Consider the following 23644-nt stretch of genomic DNA (forward strand, 5'->3'; position numbering starts at 1 on the left):
TTAGATTACTTTTTCACTCTTCAAACAGGAGTATCTGTTCTAATCAGTTTAATATCGGATTCGCGGCGCATCGCGCCGCTACGATATTAATCTGATTTTTGGAACGAGATGGAGCGCGGAAGCTTGCTTCGGCTCCGTCACGGGTTGTCTCGGTATCGCAGTACCTCCGAGCACGGCCCACTCCCCTCGTCGGGAGGCACGAAACGAAAGATTAACTGAACCTACCTACTCGCCTACCTACCTACCTACCTACCTACCCACGCGCCTACCGGAAAAAAATCTTTTGCCGCGAGGCGGCGCTTTAAATTAACGCGCTTAGCGCGTAAATTCTTCCCGAATTCGCGAAAAAAACGACGCGGAGCGCGAGGGCGACAGCTCCGATTTTAACTAGGCGAAAAGCGTGAAAGCGAGGCGCCGGCGACTACGCGGGCGCTTCTTCGACGCCCGTTAGCCGCGCCGACTAGCGTTCGCCGCGATCGAGCGCCCGTTTCGCGCGCGTTCGCTTTCGACTAAGCGCTCAGCCGTCGCTCCGAAACTTTCGTCGCCGCCTCCGCCCTCGCCCTCTTTCCCCGGTCACGCGCTCGCGCATCGCCAGCCCTTCGCCTACGTTTATTTCTATAGACGTTGGGTGTTGGGTGTTGGGGTGTTGGGGTGTTCGGGGTGAGCGGGTGGCGAGCGGACAGACGAGAGACCGCAAAGGTTTCGTTCGGGGCGGAAATCGCCCGAGACGAACCGACCCGTTCTATCTACGCGCTTCTTTAGTAGTCGAAAACTACGAATAATGAAAACTTTTATCTACATTTGTATATATATATATATATATATATATGTATATACATATATCAGAAATAGCCTTAACGAAGGGCGGGGAGGGGGAGGGGGGACGACTTCGAAAGAATGACCAAGACGAGTAGACTCCTCGCTACTCTACCCGCGACGAGATTAGAAGCGTTATTACGTAACTAGCTAGGAGAAACGAAAAGGCTAGCACTCGCGTATAGGCTTAACGAAGAGAGGGAGACGACTTCGAAAGAGAAAGGCCGGTGAGAATAGCTTCGGTACTACCCGCGTCGAGATTAGAAGCGTTATTACGTAACTAGCTAGGAGAAGCGAATAGGCCACTCTCGGCGCGCGCGAATGTCGAAATCCTTTAATTACATCTATACCGTAAAGAGAGTAAAGGCGAATCTAAAAGTTTTCTAAATACGCCGAAGGGAGTTTAAAAGTTGGCGCTTTCGCGCCAGTTACTGAACGGGACGAGCGAGAGACCGACTCCGAACTAGTCGAGGTAGGCCGGACCGCTTCGGCGAGACGGGCGGACCGGAAAAAACGCGACTAGTCTTCGGCCCCGGCGAGGCCTCTCGGTTTCTTCGAGCGGCTCGTTCGCCCTAAACGGGGACACTCGCTCGGCGGCGAATCGGCCGCGACTGAGCGACGGACGGCCGTCCGGGCAATTTATCGCTTCTCGGCCTATTGGCTAAGATCAAAGTGTAGTATCTGTTCTAATCAGTTTAATATCTGATTCGCGGCGCATCGCGCCGCTACGATATTAATCTGATTTTTGGAACGAGATGGAGCGCGGAAGCTTGCTTCGGCTCCGTCACGGGTTGTCTCGGTATCGCAGTACCTCCGAGCACGGCCCACTCCCCTCGTCGGGAGGCACGAAACGAAAGATAAACTGAACCTACCTACTCGCCTACCTACTCGCCTACCTACCTACCTACCTACCCACGCGCCTACCGGAAAAAAATCTTTTGCCGCGAGGCGGCGCTTTAAATTAACGCGCTTAGCGCGTAAATTCTTCCCGAATTCGCGAAAAAAACGACGCGGAGCGCGAGGGGGACAGCTCCGATTTTAACTAGGCGAAAAGCGTGAAAGCGAGGCGCCGGCGACTACGCGGGCGCTTCTTCGACGCCCGTTAGCCGCGCCGACTAGCGTTCGCCGCGATCGAGCGCCCGTTTCGCGCGCGTTCGCTTTCGACTAAGCGCTCAGCCGTCGCTCCGAAACTTTCGTCGCCGCCTCCGCCCTCGCCCTCTTTCCCCGGTCACGCGCTCGCGCATCGCCAGCCCTTCGCCTACGTTTATTTCTATAGACGTTGGGTGTTGGGTGTTGGGGTGTTCGGGGTGAGCGAGTGACGAGCGGACAGACGAGAGACCGCAAAGGTTTCGTTCGGGGCGGAAATCGCCCGAGACGAACCGACCCGTTCTATCTACGCGCTTCTTTAGTAGTCAAAAACTACGAATAATGAAAACTTTTATCTACATTTGTATATATATATATATATATATATATATATATATATATATATATATATATGTATATATATATATATATCAGAAATAGCCTTAACGAAGGGCGGGGAGGGGGAGGGGGGGACGACTTCGAAAGAATGACCAAGACGAGTAGACTCCTCGCTACTCTACCCGCGACGAGATTAGAAGCGTTATTACGTAACTAGCTAGGAGAAACGAAAAGGCTAGCACTCGCGTATAGGCTTAACGAAGAGAGGGAGACGACTTCGAAAGAGAAAGGCCGGTGAGAATAGCTTCGGTACTACCCGCGTCGAGATTAGAAGCGTTATTACGTAACTAGCTAGGAGAAGCGAATAGGCCACTCTCGGCGCGCGCGAATGCCGAAATCCTTTAATTACATCTATACCGTAAAGAGAGTAAAAGCGAATCTAAAAGCTTTCTAAATACGCCGAAGGGAGTTTAAAAGTTGGCGCTTTCGCGCCAGTTACTGAACAGGACGAGCGAGAGACCGACTCCGAACTAGTCGAGGTAGGCCGGACCGCTTCGGCGAGACGGGTGAACCGGAAAAAAAGCGACTAGTCTTCGGCCCCGGCGAGGCCTCTCGGTTTCTTCGAGCGGCTCGTTCGCCCTAAACGGGGACACTCGCTCGGCGGTGAATCGGCCGCGACTGAGCGACGGACGGCCGTCCGGGCAATTTATCGCTTCTCGGCCTATTGGCTAAGATTTTTACGCGCTTACCACTGGACTACACCACTTGGAGCAATACAGGATACTCTTGGACAAGTACAGAGCTAGAGGAGCTGCTGCTGCTGCTACCGAGACTCTTCACCAGGGGAGACAAAGCTCGATTTGGACACAGACCGGAAAAGTTTCACGACTAAAGGCACAGACTCAGATTTTGGATACAGCTCGGCACGCCAGCCTGCCCACTCGCTTGTAGTGAGGCAGGCCAGGTATTTATCACTCTTCACCCCTCTCGCCTCCTCTTCACTCTCGCTTTCACAACTCTTCTTAGCCTCTTTTCCTTTTCTTAACTTCACTCTTTCCTACTACATCTCGCGCCCCTTTCCTACACTCTTACACTTACACCCCACTCAAATCCTCCCTTTCGCACTCCTTTTACCTAACTTACGCCTCTTCCCCGCCTCTGCTACTCCTTTTATCTTTGCTTTCTCCACCTTGTCACTTCTTAGAAAGTAGCTTTTAAGTTACTTTCACCCTCACCCCACCATGGTTTGCTTGACGGCAACCATACAGTCAGGTTATGCGGACGACATAAAGGCTTTCTTCCACGAACTAAAGAAGATCACAGAACTTGAAACAATCAAGGCCGTTATTCGACTGCCGAAAGGAGTCGAAATAACATTCCAAACGGAAAAAGACCTAAGAAATTTCATCGCGAATGCACCTGAAGATTGGAACGTCAAGTCAGAAGTTTCACGAGTAATTCTCATCACGACCAGCCCGAGTTACGGCGAAGGCCATTGCTTAATAGCAGATTCCACGCTGTGGACGTTTTTGACGAAATACGGCGACGTTAAGAAAGGAAGGAGACTGTACTTCAAGGATTTTCCTAACATCGAAAACGGAGTAAGACAATTTGTGATTGTACCGAAGGAGGATGCAAAAATACCGGGAATGGTAAATTTTGGGAGAACAGGTTTCAGACTCGCCTATCGTGGACAACAAAAAACGTGCCATCGATGCCAATCCACTTCCCACGAAGTAAAACAGTGTACGGTTAAGATTTGCTTCCGGTGCCAACAAATCGGTCATGAAAAAGCGGACTGCAACAGTAAATTAGTTTGTACAATTTGCAAAGAAGAGGGGCACGGTTACGCCAGATGCCCAACGTCGTGGGCAAATAAAGTGCGTTTAGATAAAAGCTGGTCTAAGGCTACGATCATCGAACAACAACCGGAGAGTTTAGACATCGGTACGGACAATGCAGAAGAGCACACCGAGGAAGATATAAAGATGGAGAGCATGCCGACGCCAGTCGAAGAAAGAAGCCAAAACGATTCCAGCCGCCAACTAGTCATTGACCTGGAAAGAAGTCAAGTTACTTTATCGGAAATTGAAAATTCAGACTCGAGCGAACTCACTACCGATAGTGAAGATATAGACAAACAACCAGGAACCGACCCCAGGCAAACTTTTAGGAAAAGCGCTGTGACAGAGAGAACAAAGAAGTTTAAAACTAGCAACCGCGACAAAGGAAATAAATCTAAGAAGAAGAGAAAATTCTAAACAACGACATAATGGATAAAAAACTAAACTTGGCAACCATAAACGTCAACGGCACGGCGGAGAGAAACAAAAGAGCGCATGTTTTAAATGAGCTGAGAAAAGAGAAATTTGATGTAATTTTCGTGCAGGAAACGCACTGTCACTCAATACCGGAATGGGAAGGCCGAACTATACTCAGCTACGGCTCAAATAGATCGGCCGGATGTGGATTTTTAGTGGGAAAACAACAGGAAGCGCGGATCATATCGCAGCGAACCGATGAAGGACACTTTTGCGTTATCGACATAGATATACGCAAGAGGCCGGTAAGATTAATCAACATCTACGCACCGAACGAACCTCATCGACGGAAAGATTTTTTTGAACAGGAAGTGGCAGAACTTTTTGACACCGACCACCCCATCATTTTAGCAGGCGACTTCAACTGCGTGGAATCGCGCGCCTTAGACACGCTCAATCACTCGAATCTATCGAGGTGCGAAATGGGAGTGACAGCCTTGAAGGAACTATGCAAGAACGCGGGCATCACCGACATATGGCGTTTTAACAACCCTACAAAAAAAATGTATACGTGGACAAATAAAAACGGTAGCCAAGCTAGCAGACTCGACCGAGTCTACCTGAACAGCTCGTACGAGACGACTTACAGTGTCGACTATTTCCCCTTCTCCGATCACGCTCTGGTCAAACTAGAGGTCGAGCTGCCCGATTGCCCTCGCGAGGTTCAAGGAGCGAGACCAACTTGGAAGATGAACACTTCAGTGTTAGAGACCGAAAAATATCGTGAAGTTATCGGGGAGCTCATTAAGAACACCCGCACCTTAAAAGATCTGTTCGAGACCAGAGGCGAGTGGTGGGACGACTTCAAAGCTCGTGTAAAGAAAGAAACTATAAAGTTTTGTTGTGAAAAGAACAAGGAAGAACGAAGGAAAGAGGAAGAGCTACAAGAAGAGCTAAGGTCTCTTAACCAGGAGACGCGAAACCACCACTCGCAAAGAATAGCGGACATAAAATATGAGCTTAAATCCATGAGCGAAAAGAAAGCGAGGGGACTAGCAATAAGAGCGAGAGTAGACCGAGAACTGCTGGACGAAAAGTGTACGCAGTACTTTTTCACCCGAATAAAGGAACGGCGAACTAAAAATGCGGTCACTAAAATAAGAAATCATAAGGGGCAAGTAGTGGAAAAACATCAGGAAATTTTGGAGACGTTTCGTAAATACTATCAGAGCTTGTACGCGAGATACGAAGGGCAAGACGAATTACAAGATCTACTGACGGAAAAGATAAGCGCTCCATCGGAGACACCCCTCCTGGGCCCGGAAGAAATAACCTTTAATGAAGAAAATTTGAAAAAAGTTTTGTCAAACACGAAAAACAACAAATCGCCCGGCCCAGACGGAATACCAGCCGAATTTTACAAGACGTTTAGTGCCGAACTAGCTGACGACGTTCTGGAAGTTTTCAACGAAATAGCGAACAAAGGTGTACTACCCGAATCAGCGAGAGAAGCAACGACGATTTTGATACAAAAAGCCGGAGACTCGCTGGATGTAGCCAATCAGAGACCGATTTCCCTCCTCAACAACGACATAAAAATATTTGCCAAGTACATAAATGACTTCTTCCTTTCGGACATACTAGATAAAGTGATCAGCCCGGAGCAGCTATGCGGGGTGAAAGGAAGATCGATCCAGGATGGACTAACACTGATCCGAGACTGTATACAGTACAGCCAGAGTAGAAACACGCCCGGCTATCTAGTATCGCTAGACCAAAGGAAGGCATTTGACAAAGTGAATCGCGCCTTTTTATTCAAAACCATGCGAAAGATGGGAATAAGAGAAAACGTGGTGTCCATGATTTCGACCTTGTACACGGGAATAAAAACAAGAATACAAGTCAACGGGTTCCTTTCCGACCCTGTATACATAGAGAGAGGAGTTCGACAGGGTTGCCCACTCTCTCCCTCCCTCTACATCATTTACGCACAGACCTTTATCAACCACTTCCTCAAGGGGGGTTGAAAGGAATCATCCTGCCAAACAGCACGGTACTAAAAGCCTCAGCTTATGCGGACGACCTTCTTTTATTCTGTAGAGACAAGAAAGATACAGACGAAGTTTTCAGGTTTTTTCAGCGGGTAACAACAGCGACAGGAAGCGATTTGAATAAAGGAAAGACAAAGATTCTCCCACTGGGCAGCAACGAAAACATTGACTACGCCGTGGACACTCTTAAAATTTGCGGGGCTCTGTTCGCCACAAGGAATTACAACGAGGTAATAAAGATCAACGAAGACGGAATGATAAAGAACATGAAAGAAAAAGTGGAAAAACTCGAAAGACTAAACCTTTCTCTGCCGGGAAAGGTTTTACTCGTAAACACGACTATCGCGCCGCTGATATACCACGTAGGGTCAGTCTTCCTGCCGAGTGAAGCTTTCTTCAAGACGATCGAAAAACAAATTTTCTCATTTCTGTGGAAAAACGGTAGGGAGGCGGTCTCACGAACAAAAGTAAGCGCGCCGAAAGAGAGCGGAGGATTAGGACTAGAAAAAACCAGACAAAAATGCGAAGCACTATACTTAAAGCACAATCTGCTAAGACCAACGAAAAAAGACTTTTCACACCAACGCGCAGGACTTTTTAGATTCTTTTTCGGCTTCCAGGCCCGCCTCTTATATCACGACTCATACAAGGTTTCAGACGCCCATAGTCTCCAGCTCTCAGGGGCTTACAAAAAGCTACAATCGATCCTACTCAAAGTTAAAAAGAAACTCGCCGAACTGGGGCCTTTCATGCCGTCGGTTAAGCAGATCTACGAATGGTTACAGGGAAGCGCACCGTTATTGAGTTTGAAGGTAACAGGTTTGAATGACCCGACAGAAGAGAAAAGACGGAAAATATTCGGAATATGGAAGAACGCGGCGATAGGGAGCAAAGCTAAGTGTTTTATGTGGAGGATGGCGATGGGCGGCCTGAAGACAGGAAGCTTCGTTAAAAAGTACAACATACCCGGGATGAAAACCCTTTGTACTTTCTGCGGTAAAGAGCTCGAGACCGACTTTCATATATTCTGCAGTTGCAAGAGACTCGAATTTATACGAAAAGACCTGAAGCACTTTGCGGCAAGTTTAGAAGCAGACATAGGAGAAGAGGAAGTCTTTCTTTGCACCGGAGCGGTGGAGAGAGCCGAAAGTTGGCACGTGACAGTTGGCATCTTCTCAGCGGTGGCGGAGGTGTACGGACTGTTGTGGCAGTGTAGAAATGATTTTCTGTTTCAGGGGAGAGAGGCGAACGTGGACAGGCTGGCATCAGTCACCGCGTTCGCCTTGAGAAGAAGAAGAGAAGAACTGCCAGACAACGTAAGAGAAGAGGAGATAGGCAAGGAGAAGGCTGCCTAAGTCACGTGCCAATGACGGAAGTAGCAGAAAGGTATGTCTCGCTTAATAAGAGTTTTTCATTAAAAACACGACGGGCAGGCGAGGTTGCGTGTGGGTGTAGTCTGTCCGAGAGAGGAAGGTTCGGCCGGCGTGAAATTCACATGAGCCGGTGGGTCTTCCTCTCTGAAACCCTGTCGCTTCGGCGAAAGGGGTTTGAAGAGTGAACGTTTAAAATTAATTTTAAAAAACCCGTTTTGAGACTTAGTTTAGATTAGGACACCGTTTTGATAATAGATTAGTTTAGTAGGATTCTCTTTCTTTTAGATTACTTTTTCACTCTTCAAACAGGAGTATCTGTTCTAATCAGTTTAATATCGGATTCGCGGCGCATCGCGCCGCTACGATATTAATCTGATTTTTGGAACGAGATGGAGCGCGGAAGCTTGCTTCGGCTCCGTCACGGGTTGTCTCGGTATCGCAGTACCTCCGAGCACGGCCCACTCCCCTCGTCGGGAGGCACGAAACGAAAGATTAACTGAACCTACCTACTCGCCTACCTACCTACCTACCTACCTACCCACGCGCCTACCGGAAAAAAATCTTTTGCCGCGAGGCGGCGCTTTAAATTAACGCGCTTAGCGCGTAAATTCTTCCCGAATTCGCGAAAAAAACGACGCGGAGCGCGAGGGCGACAGCTCCGATTTTAACTAGGCGAAAAGCGTGAAAGCGAGGCGCCGGCGACTACGCGGGCGCTTCTTCGACGCCCGTTAGCCGCGCCGACTAGCGTTCGCCGCGATCGAGCGCCCGTTTCGCGCGCGTTCGCTTTCGACTAAGCGCTCAGCCGTCGCTCCGAAACTTTCGTCGCCGCCTCCGCCCTCGCCCTCTTTCCCCGGTCACGCGCTCGCGCATCGCCAGCCCTTCGCCTACGTTTATTTCTATAGACGTTGGGTGTTGGGTGTTGGGGTGTTGGGGTGTTCGGGGTGAGCGGGTGGCGAGCGGACAGACGAGAGACCGCAAAGGTTTCGTTCGGGGCGGAAATCGCCCGAGACGAACCGACCCGTTCTATCTACGCGCTTCTTTAGTAGTCGAAAACTACGAATAATGAAAACTTTTATCTACATTTGTATATATATATATATATATATATATATGTATATACATATATCAGAAATAGCCTTAACGAAGGGCGGGGAGGGGGAGGGGGGACGACTTCGAAAGAATGACCAAGACGAGTAGACTCCTCGCTACTCTACCCGCGACGAGATTAGAAGCGTTATTACGTAACTAGCTAGGAGAAACGAAAAGGCTAGCACTCGCGTATAGGCTTAACGAAGAGAGGGAGACGACTTCGAAAGAGAAAGGCCGGTGAGAATAGCTTCGGTACTACCCGCGTCGAGATTAGAAGCGTTATTACGTAACTAGCTAGGAGAAGCGAATAGGCCACTCTCGGCGCGCGCGAATGTCGAAATCCTTTAATTACATCTATACCGTAAAGAGAGTAAAGGCGAATCTAAAAGTTTTCTAAATACGCCGAAGGGAGTTTAAAAGTTGGCGCTTTCGCGCCAGTTACTGAACGGGACGAGCGAGAGACCGACTCCGAACTAGTCGAGGTAGGCCGGACCGCTTCGGCGAGACGGGCGGACCGGAAAAAACGCGACTAGTCTTCGGCCCCGGCGAGGCCTCTCGGTTTCTTCGAGCGGCTCGTTCGCCCTAAACGGGGACACTCGCTCGGCGGCGAATCGGCCGCGACTGAGCGACGGACGGCCGTCCGGGCAATTTATCGCTTCTCGGCCTATTGGCTAAGATCAAAGTGTAGTATCTGTTCTAATCAGTTTAATATCTGATTCGCGGCGCATCGCGCCGCTACGATATTAATCTGATTTTTGGAACGAGATGGAGCGCGGAAGCTTGCTTCGGCTCCGTCACGGGTTGTCTCGGTATCGCAGTACCTCCGAGCACGGCCCACTCCCCTCGTCGGGAGGCACGAAACGAAAGATAAACTGAACCTACCTACTCGCCTACCTACTCGCCTACCTACCTACCTACCTACCCACGCGCCTACCGGAAAAAAATCTTTTGCCGCGAGGCGGCGCTTTAAATTAACGCGCTTAGCGCGTAAATTCTTCCCGAATTCGCGAGAAAAACGACGCGGAGCGCGAGGGGGACAGCTCCGATTTTAACTAGGCGAAAAGCGTGAAAGCGAGGCGCCGGCGACTACGCGGGCGCTTCTTCGACGCCCGTTAGCCGCGCCGACTAGCGTTCGCCGCGATCGAGCGCCCGTTTCGCGCGCGTTCGCTTTCGACTAAGCGCTCAGCCGTCGCTCCGAAACTTTCGTCGCCGCCTCCGCCCTCGCCCTCTTTCCCCGGTCACGCGCTCGCGCATCGCCAGCCCTTCGCCTACGTTTATTTCTATAGACGTTGGGTGTTGGGTGTTGGGGTGTTGGGGTGTTCGGGGTGAGCGGGTGGCGAGCGGACAGACGAGAGACCGCAAAGGTTTCGTTCGGGGCGGAAATCGCCCGAGACGAACCGACCCGTTCTATCTACGCGCTTCTTTAGTAGTCGAAAACTACGAATAATGAAAACTTTTATCTACATTTGTATATATATATATATATATATATATATATATATATATATATGTATATATATATATATCAGAAATAGCCTTAACGAAGGGCGGGGAGGGGGAGGGGGGGACGACTTCGAAAGAATGACCAAGACGAGTAGACTCCTCGCTACTCTACCCGCGACGAGATTAGAAGCGTTATTACGTAACTAGCTAGGAGAAACGAAAAGGCTAGCACTCGCGTATAGGCTTAACGAAGAGAGGGAGACGACTTCGAAAGAGAAAGGCCGGTGAGAATAGCTTCGGTACTACCCGCGTCGAGATTAGAAGCGTTATTACGTAACTAGCTAGGAGAAGCGAATAGGCCACTCTCGGCGCGCGCGAATGCCGAAATCCTTTAATTACATCTATACCGTAAAGAGAGTAAAGGCGAATCTAAAAGTTTTCTAAATACGCCGAAGGGAGTTTAAAAGTTGGCGCTTTCGCGCCAGTTACTGAACGGGACGAGCGAGAGACCGACTCCGAACTAGTCGAGGTAGGCCGGACCGCTTCGGCGAGACGGGCGGACCGGAAAAAACGTGACTAGTCTTCGGCCCCGGCGAGGCCTCTCGGTTTCTTCGAGCGGCTCGTTCGCCCTAAACGGGGACACTCGCTCGGCGGCGAATCGGCCGCGACTGAGCGACGGACGGCCGTCCGGGCAATTTATCGCTTCTCGGCCTATTGGCTAAGATCAAAGTGTAGCATTCGTGCTGCACGGCGGTCTTGCAGGTGTTTCATTGCACAGCCCCCCGAAACACCCGCGTGGCAGGCGAGCGGTCACATCCGGGCCCGCACTAGGGATTCCCACCCGGGGTGCCGGTCAGGCCAGAGCATTCAAATGCTCCACGAGTCCTTGGAAGTTTCGGTGGTCGTTGTACCTCGGACATTCGTGATGACCTGGCAAGGTAAATTACCGCCCTGCAATAAATTCCAGGGGTTGACAACCCTTGGGGGCTGACCTTGGCGAAAAGCCAATATCGTCGAGGTCAGCCCCACTCCATGTCATAAAACAGGAGTATCTGTTCTAATCAGTTTAATATCTGATTCGCGGCGCATCGCGCCGCTACGATATTAATCTGATTTTTGGAACGAGATGGAGCGCGGAAGCTTGCTTCGGCTCCGTCACGGGTTGTCTCGGTATCGCAGTACCTCCGAGCACGGCCCACTCCCCTCGTCGGGAGGCACGAAACGAAAGATAAACTGAACCTACCTACTCGCCTACCTACTCGCCTACCTACCTACCTACCTACCTACCTACCCACGCGCCTACCGGAAAAAAATCTTTTGCCGCGAGGCGGCGCTTTAAATTAACGCGCTTAGCGCGTAAATTCTTCCCGAATTCGCGAAAAAAACGACGCGGAGCGCGAGGGGGACAGCTCCGATTTTAACTAGGCGAAAAGCGTGAAAGCGAGGCGCCGGCGACTACGCGGGCGCTTCTTCGACGCCCGTTAGCCGCGCCGACTAGCGTTCGCCGCGATCGAGCGCCCGTTTCGCGCGCGTTCGCTTTCGACTAAGCGCTCAGCCGTCGCTCCGAAACTTTCGTCGCCGCCTCCGCCCTCGCCCTCTTTCCCCGGTCACGCGCTCGCGCATCGCCAGCCCTTCGCCTACGTTTATTTCTATAGACGTTGGGTGTTGGGTGTTGGGGTGAGCGAGTGGCGAGCGGACAGACGAGAGACCGCAAAGGTTTCGTTCGGGGCGGAAATCGCCCGAGACGAACCGACCCGTTCTATCTACGCGCTTCTTTAGTAGTCGAAAACTACGAATAATGAAAACTTTTATCTACATTTGTATATATATATATATATATATATATATATATATATATATATATATATATGTATATATATATATATCAGAAATAGCCTTAACGAAGGGCGGGGAGGGGGAGGGGGGGACGACTTCGAAAGAATGACCAAGACGAGTAGACTCCTCGCTACTCTACCCGCGACGAGATTAGAAGCGTTATTACGTAACTAGCTAGGAGAAACGAAAAGGCTAGCACTCGCGTATAGGCTTAACGAAGAGAGGGAGACGACTTCGAAAGAGAAAGGCCGGTGAGAATAGCTTCGGTACTACCCGCGTCGAGATTAGAAGCGTTATTACGTAACTAGCTAGGAGAAGCGAATAGGCCACTCTCGGCGCGCGCGAATGCCGAAATCCTTTAATTACATCTATACCGTAAAGAGAGTAAAGGCGAATCTAAAAGTTTTCTAAATACGCCGAAGGGAGTTTAAAAGTTGGCGCTTTCGCGCCAGTTACTGAACGGGACGAGCGAGAGACCGACTCCGAACTAGTCGAGGTAGGCCGGACCGCTTCGGCGAGACGGGCGGACCGGAAAAAACGCGACTAGTCTTCGGCCCCGGCGAGGCCTCTCGGTTTCTTCGAGCGGCTCGTTCGCCCTAAACGGGGACACTCGCTCGGCGGCGAATCGGCCGCGACTGAGCGACGGACGGCCGTCCGGGCAATTTATCGCTTCTCGGCCTATTGGCTAAGATCAAAGTGTAGCATTCGTGCTGCACGGCGGTCTTGCAGGTGTTTCATTGCACAGCCCCCCGAAACACCCGCGTGGCAGGCGAGCGGTCACATCCGGGCCCGCACTAGGGATTCCCACCCGGGGTGCCGGTCAGGCCAGAGCATTCAAATGCTCCACGAGTCCTTGGAAGTTTCGGTGGTCGTTGTACCTCGGACATTCGTGATGACCTGGCAAGGTAAATTACCGCCCTGCAATAAATTCCAGGGGTTGACAACCCTTGGGGGCTGACCTTGGCGAAAAGCCAATATCGTCGAGGTCAGCCCCACTCCATGTCATAAAACAGGAGTATCTGTTCTAATCAGTTTAATATCTGATTCGCGGCGCATCGCGCCGCTACGATATTAATCTGATTTTTGGAACGAGATGGAGCGCGGAAGCTTGCTTCGGCTCCGTCACGGGTTGTCTCGGTATCGCAGTACCTCCGAGCACGGCCCACTCCCCTCGTCGGGAGGCACGAAACGAAAGATAAACTGAACCTACCTACTCGCCTACCTACTCGCCTACCTACCTACCTACCTACCTACCTACCTACCCACGCGCCTACCGGAAAAAAATCTTTTGCCGCGAGGCGGCGCTTTAAATTAACGCGCTTAGCGCGTAAATTCTTCCCGAATTCGCGAAAAAAACGACGCGGAGCGCGAGGGGGACAGCTCCGATTTTAACTAGGCGAAAAGCGTGAAAGCGAGGCGCCGGCGACTACGCGGGCGCTTCTTCGACGCCCGTTAGCCGCGCCGACTAGCGTTCGCCGCGATCGAGCGCCCGTTTCGCGCGCGTTCGCTTTCGACTAAGCGCTCAGCCGTCGCTCCGAAACTTTCGTCGCCGCCTCCGCCCTCGCCCTCTTTCCCCGGTCACGCGCTCGCGCATCGCCAGCCCTTCGCCTACGTTTATTTCTATAGACGTTGGGTGTTGGGTGTTGGGGTGAGCGAGTGGCGAGCGGACAGACGAGAGACCGCAAAGGTTTCGTTCGGGGCGGAAATCGCCCGAGACGAACCGACCCGTTCTATCTACGCGCTTCTTTAGTAGTCGAAAACTACGAATAATGAAAACTTTTATCTACATTTGTATATATATATATATATATATATATATATATATATATATATATATGTATATATATATATATATCAGAAATAGCCTTAACGAAGGGCGGGGAGGGGGAGGGGGGGACGACTTCGAAAGAATGACCAAGACGAGTAGACTCCTCGCTACTCTACCCGCGACGAGATTAGAAGCGTTATTACGTAACTAGCTAGGAGAAACGAAAAGGCTAGCACTCGCGTATAGGCTTAACGAAGAGAGGGAGACGACTTCGAAAGAGAAAGGCCGGTGAGAATAGCTTCGGTACTACCCGCGTCGAGATTAGAAGCGTTATTACGTAACTAGCTAGGAGAAGCGAATAGGCCACTCTCGGCGCGCGCGAATGCCGAAATCCTTTAATTACATCTATACCGTAAAGAGAGTAAAGGCGAATCTAAAAGTTTTCTAAATACGCCGAAGGGAGTTTAAAAGTTGGCGCTTTCGCGCCAGTTACTGAACGGGACGAGCGAGAGACCGACTCCGAACTAGTCGAGGTAGGCCGGACCGCTTCGGCGAGACGGGCGGACCGGAAAAAACGCGACTAGTCTTCGGCCCCGGCGAGGCCTCTCGGTTTCTTCGAGCGGCTCGTTCGCCCTAAACGGGGACACTCGCTCGGCGGCGAATCGGCCGCGACTGAGCGACGGACGGCCGTCCGGGCAATTTATCGCTTCTCGGCCTATTGGCTAAGATCAAAGTGTAGTATCTGTTCTAATCAGTTTAATATCTGATTCGCGGCGCATCGCGCCGCTACGATATTAATCTGATTTTTGGAACGAGATGGAGCGCGGAAGCTTGCTTCGGCTCCGTCACGGGTTGTCTCGGTATCGCAGTACCTCCGAGCACGGCCCACTCCCCTCGTCGGGAGGCACGAAACGAAAGATAAACTGAACCTACCTACTCGCCTACCTACTCGCCTACCTACCTACCTACCTACCCACGCGCCTACCGGAAAAAAATCTTTTGCCGCGAGGCGGCGCTTTAAATTAACGCGCTTAGCGCGTAAATTCTTCCCGAATTCGCGAAAAAAACGACGCGGAGCGCGAGGGGGACAGCTCCGATTTTAACTAGGCGAAAAGCGTGAAAGCGAGGCGCCGGCGACTACGCGGGCGCTTCTTCGACGCCCGTTAGCCGCGCCGACTAGCGTTCGCCGCGATCGAGCGCCCGTTTCGCGCGCGTTCGCTTTCGACTAAGCGCTCAGCCGTCGCTCCGAAACTTTCGTCGCCGCCTCCGCCCTCGCCCTCTTTCCCCGGTCACGCGCTCGCGCATCGCCAGCCCTTCGCCTACGTTTATTTCTATAGACGTTGGGTGTTGGGTGTTGGGGTGAGCGAGTGGCGAGCGGACAGACGAGAGACCGCAAAGGTTTCGTTCGGGGCGGAAATCGCCCGAGACGAACCGACCCGTTCTATCTACGCGCTTCTTTAGTAGTCGAAAACTACGAATAATGAAAACTTTTATCTACATTTGTATATATATATATATATATATATATATGTATATATATATATATCAGAAATAGCCTTAACGAAGGGCGGGGAGGGGGAGGGGGGGACGACTTCGAAAGAATGACCAAGACGAGTAGACTCCTCGCTACTCTACCCGCGACGAGATTAGAAGCGTTATTACGTAACTAGCTAGGAGAAACGAAAAGGCTAGCACTCGCGTATAGGCTTAACGAAGAGAGGGAGACGACTTCGAAAGAGAAAGGCCGGTGAGAATAGCTTCGGTACTACCCGCGTCGAGATTAGAAGCGTTATTACGTAACTAGCTAGGAGAAGCGAATAGGCCACTCTCGGCGCGCGCGAATGCCGAAATCCTTTAATTACATCTATACCGTAAAGAGAGTAAAGGCGAATCTAAAAGTTTTCTAAATACGCCGAAGGGAGTTTAAAAGTTGGCGCTTTCGCGCCAGTTACTGAACGGGACGAGCGAGAGACCGACTCCGAACTAGTCGAGGTAGGCCGGACCGCTTCGGCGAGACGGGCGGACCGGAAAAAACGCGACTAGTCTTCGGCCCCGGCGAGGCCTCTCGGTTTCTTCGAGCGGCTCGTTCGCCCTAAACGGGGACACTCGCTCGGCGGCGAATCGGCCGCGACTGAGCGACGGACGGCCGTCCGGGCAATTTATCGCTTCTCGGCCTATTGGCTAAGATCAAAGTGTAGCATTCGTGCTGCACGGCGGTCTTGCAGGTGTTTCATTGCACAGCCCCCCGAAACACCCGCGTGGCAGGCGAGCGGTCACATCCGGGCCCGCACTAGGGATTCCCACCCGGGGTGCCGGTCAGGCCAGAGCATTCAAATGCTCCACGAGTCCTTGGAAGTTTCGGTGGTCGTTGTACCTCGGACATTCGTGATGACCTGGCAAGGTAAATTACCGCCCTGCAATAAATTCCAGGGGTTGACAACCCTTGGGGGCTGACCTTGGCGAAAAGCCAATATCGTCGAGGTCAGCCCCACTCCATGTCATAAAACAGGAGTATCTGTTCTAATCAGTTTAATATCTGATTCGCGGCGCATCGCGCCGCTACGATATTAATCTGATTTTTGGAACGAGATGGAGCGCGGAAGCTTGCTTCGGCTCCGTCACGGGTTGTCTCGGTATCGCAGTACCTCCGAGCACGGCCCACTCCCCTCGTCGGGAGGCACGAAACGAAAGATAAACTGAACCTACCTACTCGCCTACCTACTCGCCTACCTACCTACCTACCTACCTACCTACCCACGCGCCTACCGGAAAAAAATCTTTTGCCGCGAGGCGGCGCTTTAAATTAACGCGCTTAGCGCGTAAATTCGTCCCGAATTCGCGAAAAAAACGACGCGGAGCGCGAGGGGGACAGCTCCGATTTTAACTAGGCGAAAAGCGTGAAAGCGAGGCGCCGGCGACTACGCGGGCGCTTCTTCGACGCCCGTTAGCCGCGCCGACTAGCGTTCGCCGCGATCGAGCGCCCGTTTCGCGCGCGTTCGCTTTCGACTAAGCGCTCAGCCGTCGCTCCGAAACTTTCGTCGCCGCCTCCGCCCTCGCCCTCTTTCCCCGGTCACGCGCTCGCGCATCGCCAGCCCTTCGCCTACGTTTATTTCTATAGACGTTGGGTGTTGGGTGTTGGGGTGAGCGAGTGGCGAGCGGACAGACGAGAGACCGCAAAGGTTTCGTTCGGGGCGGAAATCGCCCGAGACGAACCGACCCGTTCTATCTACGCGCTTCTTTAGTAGTCGAAAACTACGAATAATGAAAACTTTTATCTACATTTGTATATATATATATATATATATATATATATGTATATATATATATATCAGAAATAGCCTTAACGAAGGGCGGGGAGGGGGAGGGGGGGACGACTTCGAAAGAATGACCAAGACGAGTAGACTCCTCGCTACTCTACCCGCGACGAGATTAGAAGCGTTATTACGTAACTAGCTAGGAGAAACGAAAAGGCTAGCACTCGCGTATAGGCTTAACGAAGAGAGGGAGACGACTTCGAAAGAGAAAGGCCGGTGAGAATAGCTTCGGTACTACCCGCGTCGAGATTAGAAGCGTTATTACGTAACTAGCTAGGAGAAGCGAATAGGCCACTCTCGGCGCGCGCGAATGCCGAAATCCTTTAATTACATCTATACCGTAAAGAGAGTAAAGGCGAATCTAAAAGTTTTCTAAATACGCCGAAGGGAGTTTAAAAGTTGGCGCTTTCGCGCCAGTTACTGAACGGGACGAGCGAGAGACCGACTCCGAACTAGTCGAGGTAGGCCGGACCGCTTCGGCGAGACGGGCGGACCGGAAAAAACGCGACTAGTCTTCGGCCCCGGCGAGGCCTCTCGGTTTCTTCGAGCGGCTCGTTCGCCCTAAACGGGGACACTCGCTCGGCGGCGAATCGGCCGCGACTGAGCGACGGACGGCCGTCCGGGCAATTTATCGCTTCTCGGCCTATTGGCTAAGATCAAAGTGTAGTATCTGTTCTAATCAGTTTAATATCTGATTCGCGGCGCATCGCGCCGCTACGATATTAATCTGATTTTTGGAACGAGATGGAGCGCGGAAGCTTGCTTCGGCTCCGTCACGGGTTGTCTCGGTATCGCAGTACCTCCGAGCACGGCCCACTCCCCTCGTCGGGAGGCACGAAACGAAAGATAAACTGAACCTACCTACTCGCCTACCTACTCGCCTACCTACCTACCTACCTACCCACGCGCCTACCGGAAAAAAATCTTTTGCCGCGAGGCGGCGCTTTAAATTAACGCGCTTAGCGCGTAAATTCTTCCCGAATTCGCGAAAAAAACGACGCGGAGCGCGAGGGGGACAGCTCCGATTTTAACTAGGCGAAAAGCGTGAAAGCGAGGCGCCGGCGACTACGCGGGCGCTTCTTCGACGCCCGTTAGCCGCGCCGACTAGCGTTCGCCGCGATCGAGCGCCCGTTTCGCGCGCGTTCGCTTTCGACTAAGCGCTCAGCCGTCGCTCCGAAACTTTCGTCGCCGCCTCCGCCCTCGCCCTCTTTCCCCGGTCACGCGCTCGCGCATCGCCAGCCCTTCGCCTACGTTTATTTCTATAGACGTTGGGTGTTGGGTGTTGGGGTGAGCGAGTGGCGAGCGGACAGACGAGAGACCGCAAAGGTTTCGTTCGGGGCGGAAATCGCCCGAGACGAACCGACCCGTTCTATCTACGCGCTTCTTTAGTAGTCGAAAACTACGAATAATGAAAACTTTTATCTACATTTGTATATATATATATATATATATATATATGTATATATATATATATCAGAAATAGCCTTAACGAAGGGCGGGGAGGGGGAGGGGGGGACGACTTCGAAAGAATGACCAAGACGAGTAGACTCCTCGCTACTCTACCCGCGACGAGATTAGAAGCGTTATTACGTAACTAGCTAGGAGAAACGAAAAGGCTAGCACTCGCGTATAGGCTTAACGAAGAGAGGGAGACGACTTCGAAAGAGAAAGGCCGGTGAGAATAGCTTCGGTACTACCCGCGTCGAGATTAGAAGCGTTATTACGTAACTAGCTAGGAGAAGCGAATAGGCCACTCTCGGCGCGCGCGAATGCCGAAATCCTTTAATTACATCTATACCGTAAAGAGAGTAAAGGCGAATCTAAAAGTTTTCTAAATACGCCGAAGGGAGTTTAAAAGTTGGCGCTTTCGCGCCAGTTACTGAACGGGACGAGCGAGAGACCGACTCCGAACTAGTCGAGGTAGGCCGGACCGCTTCGGCGAGACGGGCGGACCGGAAAAAACGCGACTAGTCTTCGGCCCCGGCGAGGCCTCTCGGTTTCTTCGAGCGGCTCGTTCGCCCTAAACGGGGACACTCGCTCGGCGGCGAATCGGCCGCGACTGAGCGACGGACGGCCGTCCGGGCAATTTATCGCTTCTCGGCCTATTGGCTAAGATCAAAGTGTAGCATTCGTGCTGCACGGCGGTCTTGCAGGTGTTTCATTGCACAGCCCCCCGAAACACCCGCGTGGCAGGCGAGCGGTCACATCCGGGCCCGCACTAGGGATTCCCACCCGGGGTGCCGGTCAGGCCAGAGCATTCAAATGCTCCACGAGTCCTTGGAAGTTTCGGTGGTCGTTGTACCTCGGACATTCGTGATGACCTGGCAAGGTAAATTACCGCCCTGCAATAAATTCCAGGGGTTGACAACCCTTGGGGGGCTGACTTTGGCGAAAAGCCAATATCGTCGAGGTCAGCCCCACTCCATGTCATAAAACAGGAGTATCTGTTCTAATCAGTTTAATATCTGATTCGCGGCGCATCGCGCCGCTACGATATTAATCTGATTTTTGGAACGAGATGGAGCGCGGAAGCTTGCTTCGGCTCCGTCACGGGTTGTCTCGGTATCGCAGTACCTCCGAGCACGGCCCACTCCCCTCGTCGGGAGGCACGAAACGAAAGATAAACTGAACCTACCTACTCGCCTACCTACTCGCCTACCTACCTACCTACCTACCTACCTACCCACGCGCCTACCGGAAAAAAATCTTTTGCCGCGAGGCGGCGCTTTAAATTAACGCGCTTAGCGCGTAAATTCTTCCCGAATTCGCGAAAAAAACGACGCGGAGCGCGAGGGGGACAGCTCCGATTTTAACTAGGCGAAAAGCGTGAAAGCGAGGCGCCGGCGACTACGCGGGCGCTTCTTCGACGCCCGTTAGCCGCGCCGACTAGCGTTCGCCGCGATCGAGCGCCCGTTTCGCGCGCGTTCGCTTTCGACTAAGCGCTCAGCCGTCGCTCCGAAACTTTCGTCGCCGCCTCCGCCCTCGCCCTCTTTCCCCGGTCACGCGCTCGCGCATCGCCAGCCCTTCGCCTACGTTTATTTCTATAGACGTTGGGTGTTGGGTGTTGGGGTGAGCGAGTGGCGAGCGGACAGACGAGAGACCGCAAAGGTTTCGTTCGGGGCGGAAATCGCCCGAGACGAACCGACCCGTTCTATCTACGCGCTTCTTTAGTAGTCGAAAACTACGAATAATGAAAACTTTTATCTACATTTGTATATATATATATATATATATGTATATATATATATATCAGAAATAGCCTTAACGAAGGGCGGGGAGGGGGAGGGGGGGACGACTTCGAAAGAATGACCAAGACGAGTAGACTCCTCGCTACTCTACCCGCGACGAGATTAGAAGCGTTATTACGTAACTAGCTAGGAGAAACGAAAAGGCTAGCACTCGCGTATAGGCTTAACGAAGAGAGGGAGACGACTTCGAAAGAGAAAGGCCGGTGAGAATAGCTTCGGTACTACCCGCGTCGAGATTAGAAGCGTTATTACGTAACTAGCTAGGAGAAGCGAATAGGCCACTCTCGGCGCGCGCGAATGCCGAAATCCTTTAATTACATCTATACCGTAAAGAGAGTAAAGGCGAATCTAAAAGTTTTCTAAATACGCCGAAGGGAGTTTAAAAGTTGGCGCTTTCGCGCCAGTTACTGAACGGGACGAGCGAGAGACCGACTCCGAACTAGTCGAGGTAGGCCGGACCGCTTCGGCGAGACGGGCGGACCGGAAAAAACGCGACTAGTCTTCGGCCCCGGCGAGGCCTCTCGGTTTCTTCGAGCGGCTCGTTCGCCCTAAACGGGGACACTCGCTCGGCGGCGAATCGGCCGCGACTGAGCGACGGACGGCCGTCCGGGCAATTTATCGCTTCTCGGCCTATTGGCTAAGATCAAAGTGTAGCATTCGTGCTGCACGGCGGTCTTGCAGGTGTTTCATTGCACAGCCCCCCGAAACACCCGCGTGGCAGGCGAGCGGTCACATCCGGGCCCGCACTAGGGATTCCCACCCGGGGTGCCGGTCAGGCCAGAGCATTCAAATGCTCCACGAGTCCTTGGAAGTTTCGGTGGTCGTTGTACCTCGGACATTCGTGATGACCTGGCAAGGTAAATTACCGCCCTGCAATAAATTCCAGGGGTTGACAACCCTTGGGGGCTGACCTTGGCGAAAAGCCAATATCGTCGAGGTCAGCCCCACTCCATGTCATAAAACAGGAGTATCTGTTCTAATCAGTTTAATATCTGATTCGCGGCGCATCGCGCCGCTACGATATTAATCTGATTTTTGGAACGAGATGGAGCGCGGAAGCTTGCTTCGGCTCCGTCACGGGTTGTCCCGGTATCGCAGTACCTCCGAGCACGGCCCACTCCCCTCGTCGGGAGGCACGAAACGAAAGATAAACTGAACCTACCTACTCGCCTACCTACTCGCCTACCTACCTACCTACCTACCTACCTACCCACGCGCCTACCGGAAAAAAATCTTTTGCCGCGAGGCGGCGCTTTAAATTAACGCGCTTAGCGCGTAAATTCTTCCCGAATTCGCGAAAAAAACGACGCGGAGCGCGAGGGGGACAGCTCCGATTTTAACTAGGCGAAAAGCGTGAAAGCGAGGCGCCGGCGACTACGCGGGCGCTTCTTCGACGCCCGTTAGCCGCGCCGACTAGCGTTCGCCGCGATCGAGCGCCCGTTTCGCGCGCGTTCGCTTTCGACTAAGCGCTCAGCCGTCGCTCCGAAACTTTCGTCGCCGCCTCCGCCCTCGCCCTCTTTCCCCGGTCACGCGCTCGCGCATCGCCAGCCCTTCGCCTACGTTTATTTCTATAGACGTTGGGTGTTGGGTGTTGGGGTGAGCGAGTGGCGAGCGGACAGACGAGAGACCGCAAAGGTTTCGTTCGGGGCGGAAATCGCCCGAGACGAACCGACCCGTTCTATCTACGCGCTTCTTTAGTAGTCGAAAACTACGAATAATGAAAACTTTTATCTACATTTGTATATATATATATATATATATATATATATGTATATATATATATATCAGAAATAGCCTTAACGAAGGGCGGGGAGGGGGAGGGGGGGACGACTTCGAAAGAATGACCAAGACGAGTAGACTCCTCGCTACTCTACCCGCGACGAGATTAGAAGCGTTATTACGTAACTAGCTAGGAGAAACGAAAAGGCTAGCACTCGCGTATAGGCTTAACGAAGAGAGGGAGACGACTTCGAAAGAGAAAGGCCGGTGAGAATAGCTTCGGTACTACCCGCGTCGAGATTAGAAGCGTTATTACGTAACTAGCTAGGAGAAGCGAATAGGCCACTCTCGGCGCGCGCGAATGCCGAAATCCTTTAATTACATCTATACCGTAAAGAGAGTAAAGGCGAATCTAAAAGTTTTCTAAATACGCCGAAGGGAGTTTAAAAGTTGGCGCTTTCGCGCCAGTTACTGAACGGGACGAGCGAGAGACCGACTCCGAACTAGTCGAGGTAGGCCGGACCGCTTCGGCGAGACGGGCGGACCGGAAAAAACGCGACTAGTCTTCGGCCCCGGCGAGGCCTCTCGGTTTCTTCGAGCGGCTCGTTCGCCCTAAACGGGGACACTCGCTCGGCGGCGAATCGGCCGCGACTGAGCGACGGACGGCCGTCCGGGCAATTTATCGCTTCTCGGCCTATTGGCTAAGATCAAAGTGTAGCATTCGTGCTGCACGGCGGTCTTGCAGGTGTTTCATTGCACAGCCCCCCGAAACACCCGCGTGGCAGGCGAGCGGTCACATCCGGGCCCGCACTAGGGATTCCCACCCGGGGTGCCGGTCAGGCCAGAGCATTCAAATGCTCCACGAGTCCTTGGAAGTTTCGGTGGTCGTTGTACCTCGGACATTCGTGATGACCTGGCAAGGTAAATTACCGCCCTGCAATAAATTCCAGGGGTTGACAACCCTTGGGGGGCTGACTTTGGCGAAAAGCCAATATCGTCGAGGTCAGCCCCACTCCATGTCATAAAACAGGAGTATCTGTTCTAATCAGTTTAATATCTGATTCGCGGCGCATCGCGCCGCTACGATATTAATCTGATTTTTGGAACGAGATGGAGCGCGGAAGCTTGCTTCGGCTCCGTCACGGGTTGTCTCGGTATCGCAGTACCTCCGAGCACGGCCCACTCCCCTCGTCGGGAGGCACGAAACGAAAGATAAACTGAACCTACCTACTCGCCTACCTACTCGCCTACCTACCTACCTACCTACCTACCTACCCACGCGCCTACCGGAAAAAAATCTT

General features: G+C 52.2%; 4 non-coding genes and 8 pseudogenes across 4 annotated transcripts; all 12 read left to right on the plus strand.

Annotated features, from left to right (window-relative positions):
* Positions 1–4: 4 nt before the first annotated feature.
* LOC137402983 (U2 spliceosomal RNA) lies at positions 5–186 on the plus strand (annotated as a pseudogene).
* A 1271-nt stretch (positions 187–1457) lies between these two features.
* On the plus strand, positions 1458–1649 carry LOC137402901 (U2 spliceosomal RNA). The gene has a single exon (XR_010979517.1). It is a non-coding gene; the product is annotated as a U2 spliceosomal RNA (small nuclear RNA).
* Positions 1650–8211: 6562 nt separating this feature from the next.
* LOC137402984 (U2 spliceosomal RNA) lies at positions 8212–8393 on the plus strand (annotated as a pseudogene).
* A 1273-nt stretch (positions 8394–9666) lies between these two features.
* On the plus strand, positions 9667–9858 carry LOC137402912 (U2 spliceosomal RNA). Its single transcript, XR_010979528.1, has one exon. It is a non-coding gene; the product is annotated as a U2 spliceosomal RNA (small nuclear RNA).
* Positions 9859–11485: 1627 nt separating this feature from the next.
* Positions 11486–11662, plus strand: LOC137402920 (U2 spliceosomal RNA; annotated as a pseudogene).
* A 1626-nt stretch (positions 11663–13288) lies between these two features.
* LOC137402921 (U2 spliceosomal RNA) lies at positions 13289–13465 on the plus strand (annotated as a pseudogene).
* Positions 13466–14764: 1299 nt separating this feature from the next.
* On the plus strand, positions 14765–14956 carry LOC137402923 (U2 spliceosomal RNA). Its single transcript, XR_010979534.1, has one exon. It is a non-coding gene; the product is annotated as a U2 spliceosomal RNA (small nuclear RNA).
* Positions 14957–16552: 1596 nt separating this feature from the next.
* LOC137402922 (U2 spliceosomal RNA) lies at positions 16553–16729 on the plus strand (annotated as a pseudogene).
* A 1277-nt stretch (positions 16730–18006) lies between these two features.
* On the plus strand, positions 18007–18198 carry LOC137402934 (U2 spliceosomal RNA). The gene has a single exon (XR_010979535.1). It is a non-coding gene; the product is annotated as a U2 spliceosomal RNA (small nuclear RNA).
* A 1597-nt stretch (positions 18199–19795) lies between these two features.
* LOC137402924 (U2 spliceosomal RNA) lies at positions 19796–19972 on the plus strand (annotated as a pseudogene).
* Positions 19973–21570: 1598 nt separating this feature from the next.
* Positions 21571–21747, plus strand: LOC137402986 (U2 spliceosomal RNA; annotated as a pseudogene).
* Positions 21748–23354: 1607 nt separating this feature from the next.
* LOC137402925 (U2 spliceosomal RNA) lies at positions 23355–23531 on the plus strand (annotated as a pseudogene).
* Positions 23532–23644: the final 113 nt, after the last annotated feature.

The sequence above is a fragment of the Watersipora subatra genome, chromosome 8, assembly GCF_963576615.1.
Source record: "Watersipora subatra chromosome 8, tzWatSuba1.1, whole genome shotgun sequence".
Lineage (NCBI taxonomy): Eukaryota > Metazoa > Bryozoa > Gymnolaemata > Cheilostomatida > Watersiporidae > Watersipora > Watersipora subatra.